Below are 10000 nucleotides of genomic sequence, written 5' to 3'. Positions count from 1 at the left end.
AGTTTACTTGACAATATTAAACTAAATTAGATTTAGAATATCAAGGCTATGCGATCGAGGAACGATTAAGTGCAAATAAGAACTGTAAATTTTCACTTTAAAATTTATAATAAACCAATATTTCAAGTAAAACTAACCTTTTTTAAAGATTGCTAAATACAAGAGGTTTTTCGCGTCTGTGTGTAAATGTTGTAAGACTACGTGTTGTAGAAGTGTGAGTAAAGCAAGATTGTAATTGTCTTGCATGATTATTGGCTGGGAAGAATAAAGGGCACGTATGCACAAGGAAATAATGTAATCAAACTGCATTGTACGGCGGCTCGTGGGAATGTCAAGATCAGCCACAAGGTTTCGTTTTAGATACATTTACAAGAATAACCTCGCAGACATACCTTAGGTTTACGCAAAGAATACAATCTGACGGCTTATCTGGCCATCGCCTATGTGGATAAACTGGAACGTAGAACGTTAAAACCTGTTGTCCACTTTTCACCAGATGTTTGGATGATATATTTCTATCATCTTATGAAAAGCCAGACACACTATGCGATACGTTCGCTAATATTAATGAATGCAAGAAGGCGATGAGCAGGCAGAATCGTTACCACGCCGGGCAAAATGCTTAACAAGCATTTCATCCGTCTTTATGCTCTAAGTTCAAATTCCGCCGAGGTCGACTTTGCCTTTCATCTGTTCGGGGTCGATAAGAGAAATATCAGTCGAACACTGGAATCGATGTAATCGACTTACCCCTCCCCCAAAATTTCTGGCCTAGTGCCAAAATTTGAAAACAATATTAATGAACACATGAGTCAGCATGAAACACTCCAGTGATACAAGATCTCTTCTTCGCCGGCTGGATTTCTAACTGAGAATCACAGAGAAAAGCAACCATCAACACCAATTTATAAAAGGAAGCTATATGTAGGAACGTTTTTCTATTTTAAGTCCTCTTCTCCTTCCAGTATCAAAACCAATTACCTACAGAACAAGTTCTTCTGGATAATTAACATCTGTAGCGGGACAGCGGGGTCGGGTTACCAAAGGAACGGGTACCCAAAACCGTTTGCTAGTCAATAACAAGCCCAATATACGGAATAACTCAGCCAACAACTACACTTCTACGAGATGAGAAAAGAAAACGTTGTAATCAACATGAAGCTAAATATGCAGCTGGTCCATTTAAGTCCTTCGCTGTAGAAGTACCTATTAAAGAAACGGCTTTCCGACTCTGACTTTCTTTGCATGCTAGCCAACTGCCCTATCCACAGCACCGAAATGTGGTTGAGACATTTTCTGCAAGTTAGATTACAGCAAATGTAATGGATGTTATAGAGGCAACACGATTTGATACGTGTACATTTGAATGAAAGGACAGATCTATACACGCCTTATCGGACCCAGAGCAGCACGGATACTATCAGATTCACAGGCCACAATGAAGAGAACTTGCGGATAAAAGACAGTGGTTTCCGCAAGGTAGCAAATAAACCCCACCTTATAAAGCTCGCAAAGCAATTGAAAAGAATTTTCTTATTAGCCTGAATGTAATCATCCGATCGCTTTTTTCAGGCAGAACGTTTCCAGGACTACATTATCAAACGAGTGTTTGTTTGTTTGTTTGTTTTTTTTTGGGGGGGGGGGGATTTTTTTTTTAAACGATAGAGTATGGTATGAAGATGATTTGGTTGCTACATCTAACAGCATGAGCGGCTACGGAGGACAGTAGTTTTACACAGTAGGTCACAGGGGCTATCTGGGTGTTCCGGTTTTCTTTTAAATATACCACTGTTAATACCTGAAAATCTTGAACAACGCTATTATAATTTTGTTATACACGAAGAAAGAATGATTGATGAAACGAGATGAATAGTTTTCAGTATTCACTAGTTTTTCAATTTAAAACGTAGTTGTTTTTAATTTCCCATGCAAGTACACCAGTTTTTTTTTTTTTTTTGTATTATACTCTAGTGCACCGCAAGATCAAATGAATTGAGGACTCCTAGAAGGGACTAAGTCGTTGTATCGTAAATATATATGTAACTAGGGACGGCAACCTCTTTCTTTCTCCTTAAACCTAGGTTTAGCAATGGATAAATACACAGTTCTGCTTCTGAGGACATGGCCTGTGCTTTGTTAGAAGACAATGCCCTAAGAGTCTTCGGGCAGTTGTTCGGTACCGTATCGATTCACCCAATTACTACTTCTCACTATAATCTATAAATATTTTATAAGCAAATCGAAAGAAGAAAAGAAAAATACTTGAAAAGAGAAGTAAAAATGCAATATGAAAACTATGCAAACGGCAGCGACGGTGGTAGTGATAATGCAGAGTTTGGTAGTTGAGATGGTGATATGATGATTTTGTTTAAGTTCTTATTATTTGTTTAGTCACAGATCAACTCTAATTGAGCAGGCATATGATCAAAAGGCGTTCCAACGGTTAACACTCTATTTGTTCGTATATTGTGGACAAAGCTGTCCTTGTTTATTTGAGATGGTAGAGGGTGTATTGATCTGAGTGAAATTCGGCCTACTATTTTTAGCAGGTCGAACTAGTGAGTAGAGGTTCCCTTGTTAATTCGTTTCTGATAACGTTTAATGATGGCGGTCGAAAGTATATCAAGTAACGCAGTCTTAGTGTTTCATTCACTGAATCAAAGTCTATTATTTTATACGGAACATTTGGCCAGATAGCCTAACATACATAATGCAAAAACATTGCTATGAACATGTATGCTTCAAACACTACTCTATATATAATTCATTGAAATTTATTTTACTCTGAAATAGTTAATCGAAATTATTGAAAGATGCATGGAAATATTCCAACTTGACTTTTATGATGTAGGCAAAATACCAAAATATTCTGTAAGAGAGTCACACATTCGCACACATACACCCATAGCATACTGAACATACGTAAATATAGGCATGTAAATATATATACATATATACAACTAATATGTATGTATGTATGTATGTATGTATGTATGTATGTGTATGTATGTATGTATGTATGTATGTATGTATGTATGTATGTATGTTATCCGAAGTGTACAGTATTATATATCCATTACAGCTGATCTTACCAGTCGGTTTCGCGCTCGGGGTACAACGGAGTTTTAGGTAACAATCCGATTATACAACCCTACGCTCATCAGAGGAAGCCGATATGGAATGAAATATGGCGACTGCTCTCTTTTGTTGCTGGTGAAAGGACACATCTGGTTTGCGGTTGCTGTGAAAGGATGATGAAACGAACTGGGTAGGGGATTTAGCAAAGAGTTCTGTTCTTTGTTACTGAGACATTGCTACTGGGTACTAAGGGACAGAACTCTTAACTAAATCCTCTACCCGGTTCATTTCATCATCCTTTCATAGCAACCGCAAACCGGATATGTCCTTTCACCTCCAACAATAGAGAGCAGTCACCATATTTCGTTCCATATCGGCTACATCTGATGAGCGTAGGGTTATATTATCGGATTGTTACTTAACACTCCGTTGTACCCCTAGTGCGAAACCGATTGGTATGATCAGTTGTGATGGATATATAATACTGTGCACTTCAGATGATATACTCACTCTATTGACAGATATACGAGTGCATTTTTCCGGACTTATGGCCTTTTAGACAACTTATACACGTACGCACATGCTGCAACACACCGTGGAGTACATTGCAATAGGTTGTCCTCGTCTTGTGCCATATATATATATATATATATATATCTATATATATATATATATATATATATATATATATATATATATATTATATATATATATATATATATATATATATATATATATATATACACACATTTATGTATGTATATATATTTTTTTTCTTCTCTAGTTTCAGCTCAGAGTTGCGGCCATGCTGATGCACCGCTGTTTTGCGCTACACTGTTATTGCGACGAACCTCGTCTAATATGTGGCACTTGGTGAAGAATGGAGTTTGATAGAGCTACTCTCATTTGCACCTCTTGCCGTGAGGTAGGTTCATCCGGGACTCTCGACAGGAAGATGTCCAGCTTTGATTTTAAAACCGCTACATCTACTTTGTGCAAGTTCCTCAGACTCTTTGGGAGAATATTAAATATCTGTGGGCCCTTGAAACCCAGGCTGTTGCAGAAGCTGGTCCTGAAGCGTGATGGCATTGCTGGGATCTTTGGCACTATGCAGTGTCGTCCCGTTCTAGCATTGGTGTAGCTTACAATGCCAAAATTTGGCACAATTCCTTCCAGGATCTTCCAGACATATATTACTGCATACCTTTCCCGTCTTCTTTCCAGGGAGTAGAGATTTGCTGTTTCAACCTTTCCCAGTAGCTGAGCTGTTGCAAAGAGACGATCTTCTTTGTGAATCTTCTCTGGATTGCTTCAAGGTCCGCTGTTAATTTTACACTGGTGGGTGACCATAGCTGGGAGCAGTAATCCAGGTGACTGAGGACGAATGTCCGCCAGAGAACCATCATGGTTTCCTTATCTCTGGTTTTGAATGTTCTTAGGATCCACCCAGCCAGTCGTCTGCACTTTGTCGCCATCCTGGTAATGTGCACTTGGAAAGAGGTATCATCACTCATGTCGATACCCAGGTCCCTCACAGACTTAGGCTCTGGGATTGAAATTCCCTGTGGACCGGTGTATCCTGTAAGTTTTATATTCAGTTTTGGATGCTGGTAGCGCAGGGCCTGGAATTTTTCAGCATTAAACTGCATATTATTATCCTCAGCCCATCTGTAGATTGAGTCCAACTCCTGCTGCAGGTGTGCAACATCGCTGAGGTTCTGTATTTTCTGCGAGACTTTCGTATCGTCTGCATATCTGGTCAGAGTGGCTATCCGGGCATTTGAGGGCATATCTGAGAGGGCCACTGTAAAAAGCAGTGGTCCCAAGACAGTGCCCTGTGGAACACCACTCACTATTTGTGTGTTCATAGAGGTTGCTCAATTAACCACTACTGCCTGACTCCAATCTTTCAGGAAGTCATGTACCCACACTCCAAGTTTTCCAGCTATGCCGAGGTCACGCAGTTTGTGGCATATCATACAATGATCCACCTTGTCAAAAGCTTTTGCAAAATCAAGATAGATTACGTCCACATTTGATTTGTTGAGTAACTGCCTCAACACCCAGTCATAATGTTGTAAGAGCTGGGTCAGACAGCTCCTACCTGGTGGAAAACCATGCTGGGTATCACTCAGCAAGTTATTTTCCTCAAGGAATGCGATTAGTTTATTTCTGACTATCCGTTCCATGACTTTGCTGATGTGTGAAGTCAGAGAGATAGGCCTATAGTTTTTGGCATCTGCTCTACTTCCCCCTTTATGTATTGGGCATGTTATTCCCCCCTTCAGCTTGCTTGGCAGTTTGCCATTCGCAAGAAAGCTCTGGAAGAGAATCTTGAGGGGTTTTGCCAGGGCATGCTTACACGCTTTGAGGAGGATGGCTGGGAAACCATCTGGACCAGCAGCTGAGTTTGTGTCCACTTCATCTATGGCTAGTAGGACATCTTTTTCGCAAATGTCAATACATTCTATTGTAACCGCCTCGCTGGCAAAGAAGTCCACTGGTTCGTTCACTTGTCTGTGTTCTAACGGGGTGGTAAAGACACTTTTGAACTGGTCATTCAGCATCTCACTGATCTTAGTTGGACTGTCTGTGAGGGATCCATCCTTTTGGAGGAGGGGTCCTATCTTGTAGTGCACTGAGACTGTTTCTTTCGCGTAATGAAAGAAGGCCTTTGGGTTGTTTGATTTAATATTTTTTATAACCCAGGCTTCTTTGTCTGCTTTCTCCTTCACATAGGATTGTTGCAGCCTTTTTTCGATCTCCATCAGTGTTGTTTTTAGGCGGGACGTTTCGCTACTTTTGGGATGTTGGTTGAGACGATTTGCAACCTTCGTCCGTCGTCTCATGAGGATCTTCCTGTCTCTTGGAATCTTGCTCCTATTTGTTTTGGCCTTGTGCTCTGGGACATATTTCTGGCATACGGCTTGCACAGAAGACATGAAACATTCTAGTTTCATGTCAATGTCTGGTGTGGAGAGACATTCCGGCCAGTCCTCTCTGAGGATCTCTTTTTGGATCGATTTCCAATCTGCTTTGTGGAAGTTCAGATTGGAGAGATTTCGGGTGCTTCCTTTAGGCTGTATGTCTCTGGTTACTTTTGGCCCAAACATAGACAGCTCTATTATGTTGTGATCCGAAACTGATGTCGGTGTCACTTTCACATCATGAATGATGTCCATATTGTTCGTGAAGCAGAGATCCAGAATGTTATTTACCCTAGTTGGCTTGAGTACAACTTGCTCCATGAATAAGGCATTGGTCAGGTTGAGCAGGGACTCCACCTGTACTTGCTCGCAATGATTCATTCCTGAGAGCATGTGACCTTCGGGCCATTTGACGTTGGGGAAGTTGAAATCATCCATAAGAAATATGGTCACGTGATGTTCCAGATTCATGAAGATTTCTTTAATTCTTGTGAGATCTCAGTAAAAACACAGCACTTGAAAGGCAAACACAGACAGGTAAGAAAGAATGAGATGACGGCAATCTATCATACAATTTTAAGTTACCTACGGACGTACGTTTCGAAATCAAGTTTTAGGAAAGCATAAGAATTAGAAAATTCTACCTTACCCAAACTTCTTTTCTCATCGGCGTAGGATACTACAATTATGAATAATTGTATATTAAATTTTGAGATACTAGAAGGCATTATCTCACCTCAGTGTCAGAGCGAGCCAAAGCATTATATATATATATATATATATATATATATATATATATATTATATATATATATATATACATATATATATATATATACATATATATATATATATATATATATATATATATATATATATATTATATATATATATATATATATATATATATATATATATTTATATATATATAATATATATATATATATACATATATACATATATACATACATACATATAAAATATTAGAAAAAAACACTTTTTATCAATTCGAAAATTACATATAATAGAAAAGTTTAAATTAAAATAACAATTAAAAAGTAAAGATTAAGTAAATTACAAAAATAATATAATGTATATATTTTATATATATATTATATTGTGTGGAATTTGATTTAGTATTCTAAATTGAATTCTTTTTCCTTGTAAGTTTGGATTTTATTCCCTCAAATAATAATTACATAAATACTTACATATAGACACATATATAGATATATGCATAACTTGGGTTTTGGCTTTTGCGGGAGCAAAGCCATGTTTAACTTAATACACGAAAAAGTAACCCAAGTATAACATTAAATATAGAAATAAATTTACGCACACGAAAAAGCTCTAAGCCCTTCGAATGCAAGTGTCATTGTCTTATTTCGACCGAAAATGTAGGCTATTAATTGTTGTACACGTGTGAAATGATATGGCTTCAACTTGAGACTTTTCAACGTTTGCTAATATGAGCTCCTGTTGACTTCTTTGGACTTCGAGCAATCCTCGTTAACGTCTTGAATAACTTCCGGCGTTCGAACAGAAGGATTTCTTTGTTTGGGGGTGTTGTTCACAAACCCCGTAGCGCACCCCTTTTTCACCATTATTTGTATCTTTTTAATTTTTTTTTATGGGTGCGGTAAGCCTTCACCCGGAAACTTAACTTCAAAAATTTCATACGTTTGCTTCAAAGAACCCGTTCTTACAAACGCTTCCACATCTCCATCTTGCAGAAAACCGACTTTTTTTTTTACCGGTGGATCAACTATAGCTCTCATCCACACTATCCACCAGATTTAGTCTTCAAATTACTGAGTAGACACTCACTAACTAATCAAGTGATTGAAATCTAACGGATACCTTCAACTAGTTTAATCTGCCTGGCGAAGGAGTTTTCCTTGGTGTAACTTCTATGCAAGCTACAGCTTCTTGAAACCACAGGTAAGAGTAAGGTATCCTGGGACCAAAAGTGACTTGTTCCTGTAGTGATAATTCGAAACCTCAGCTGCTAGATAACCGTCAAACGCCATGAGCGAACCACTACAGTTTCACGTGATCGGTCTAGTGAGCAACCAATCAGTGTGAAACTAGCGTGATATTGTTGTCTAGAATGCTCTTCTTGTACCTTATAAGAAACCGTTTTGCCACTCAGTTAATCGCAGAACGTTGAAACCAACTGAGTGACATGCGCCTCCACTCTTCTTAAACTGCAGACACCCCCAGGTTCTCAGACAAACACTTTCTTAACATTCACACAATGTCTCTTAAGTAACTTCTGCTTATGCGGCGCGATTTTTCTCTCTATCCCTGTGAGTAATTATTAATGTTGTTCTTTGTAAATAGCTAACACTTAATATCTTTATGTACAGCAATAAATATTTCAGCTAAATTTTCGAATTTTTTTATCAGTTATTATTCATGCAACCACCAACATACATCTTCATTTATCAGCTGTAAAATACCATCGTGATATTCTCAAAGGAATACATGTCTTTCTGCAAGAGGTGCTACTCATCTCTGAACACTGCATATACCTCTGTAGGGCCTAAGAGATTTTAGGGTTGTGCATATGGGGATATGATAAATGAATGATATCAAGAAATGTCAATCAACTGAATAATATAAAGAAATGTCAATCAACAAAATTTGTATAAGGCAAAGTAAGGAACGTCCTGTCCGGAATTGGTAAACAACATATTTTCTCAATTAATATTTTATACGCTTTAGGTAAAATATGTCTAGGATGGCAATGACCAATATGATCTACTTTTTCACTGTGTTAGATTCGGATTTCACTTCAATTTCTAGCAGCTAGAATGACTAAAGAGAGACTCTTTCCTATGAACGATATCTTTGACATTACGTAATATGCCAGAAATAATATATTATTTCTTGATGTTTTCATCAGACAGTGAAAGCTCGTACCTAGAGGTTGGAGTATTGGACTCACGATTGTAGATTGAATCTCAGGCTGGGTGAGGCGAAGAGTTAACCCTGCGATGGATTGGCGACCCGTTCAGTGAAGTCTTGTACTCTAAACTAAACTTCTTGAAAAGGCAAATGTTTTTTTTTGTTTTGTTTTGTTTTTGTTTTTTTCAAGAGGTTTAGTTTGAAGCCTGTGAGCTCGGGGCGGATTTACATCAAAGACTCGAACTTGCACTCCGTCGGTTACGACATCTAGGAGTCCAGTTGGTCCGATCAACGGAAAAGCCAGCTCGTGAAATTAAGGTTCAAGTGACTGATTACTCCACAGACACGCATACCCTTAACGTAGTTCTCGGGGAGATTCAGCGTAACACAAGAATGTGAAATGGCTAACCCTTTGATAGAGAGGTACTACTCATTTTTACTAGGTGAGAGGAATGGGGCAACGGGAAATAAAATGTTCCGCTCAAGGACACAGCGCGCCACTGGGAATCGGACACCTTAACCAGTAAACCATGCGCCTTTGCCAAAGCCTTGTTATATAGTGGGCACTGAACGTATTTTCTGTTTAATTTCGCACGTCGAGATCAGAGTCTGGAAATTTCAATCATGTGATAGGCATTGTATCTTTTGTGTTGTTCTTTATATTTAATGGTTACAGTACATTATAGACAGCTCGATTTCCAACAACGTGGTTTCGGATTCAATTTCACTGCGCGCCATATTGCCCAAGTATATTCTACTATAGGCCCGGGCCAACCAATGACGTGTGAGTAAATTAAGAAGACGGAAACTATGTTGAAGTTAGTCGTGTGTGTGTGTGTGTGTGTGTGTGCGCGTGTGGATGTGTGTGTATTTGTGTGTTTATGTGTGCGTGTGTGTGTCTGTTTGTGTGTTTATGTGTGCGTGTGTGTGTATGTGTGTCTGTGTGTGTTTATGTGTGCGTGTGTGTAGGTGCCTGTGTATCTGAAAGGAGTATCAATAGAAAAAAGAAGGAAAGAAAGAAAGAAGGAAGGACGAGAGAAAGAACAGCTGGTCAGTTCTTTCAATAGAAAGTAATTCTTGTCCTTT

The 10000-nt window shown here is 38.5% G+C and overlaps 1 protein-coding gene and 1 long non-coding RNA gene across 2 annotated transcripts in view; one reads left to right on the top strand and one right to left on the bottom strand.

Annotated features, from left to right (window-relative positions):
* Positions 1–10000, bottom strand: part of LOC118762495 — a 15470-nt gene that overhangs the window by 2461 nt on the left and 3009 nt on the right. The window contains exon 3 of the long non-coding RNA XR_004998252.1: positions 3585–3589. This is a non-coding gene — a long non-coding RNA (uncharacterized LOC118762495). The remainder of the gene's footprint in view (positions 1–3584; positions 3590–10000) is intronic.
* LOC115209621 overlaps positions 2564–10000 on the top strand; it is a 44182-nt gene continuing 36745 nt past the window's right edge. Inside the window, exon 1 of the mRNA XM_036501109.1 lies at positions 2564–2568. The gene's annotated coding sequence lies outside the window, so the exon portion shown is untranslated. The remainder of the gene's footprint in view (positions 2569–10000) is intronic.

The sequence above is a fragment of the Octopus sinensis genome, linkage group LG3 (assembly GCF_006345805.1).
Source record: "Octopus sinensis linkage group LG3, ASM634580v1, whole genome shotgun sequence".
Classification (NCBI taxonomy): Eukaryota; Metazoa; Mollusca; class Cephalopoda; order Octopoda; family Octopodidae; genus Octopus; species Octopus sinensis.
The sequence above is the reverse complement of the archived record's forward strand: the minus strand, read 5'-3'. Positions and strand labels throughout refer to the sequence as shown.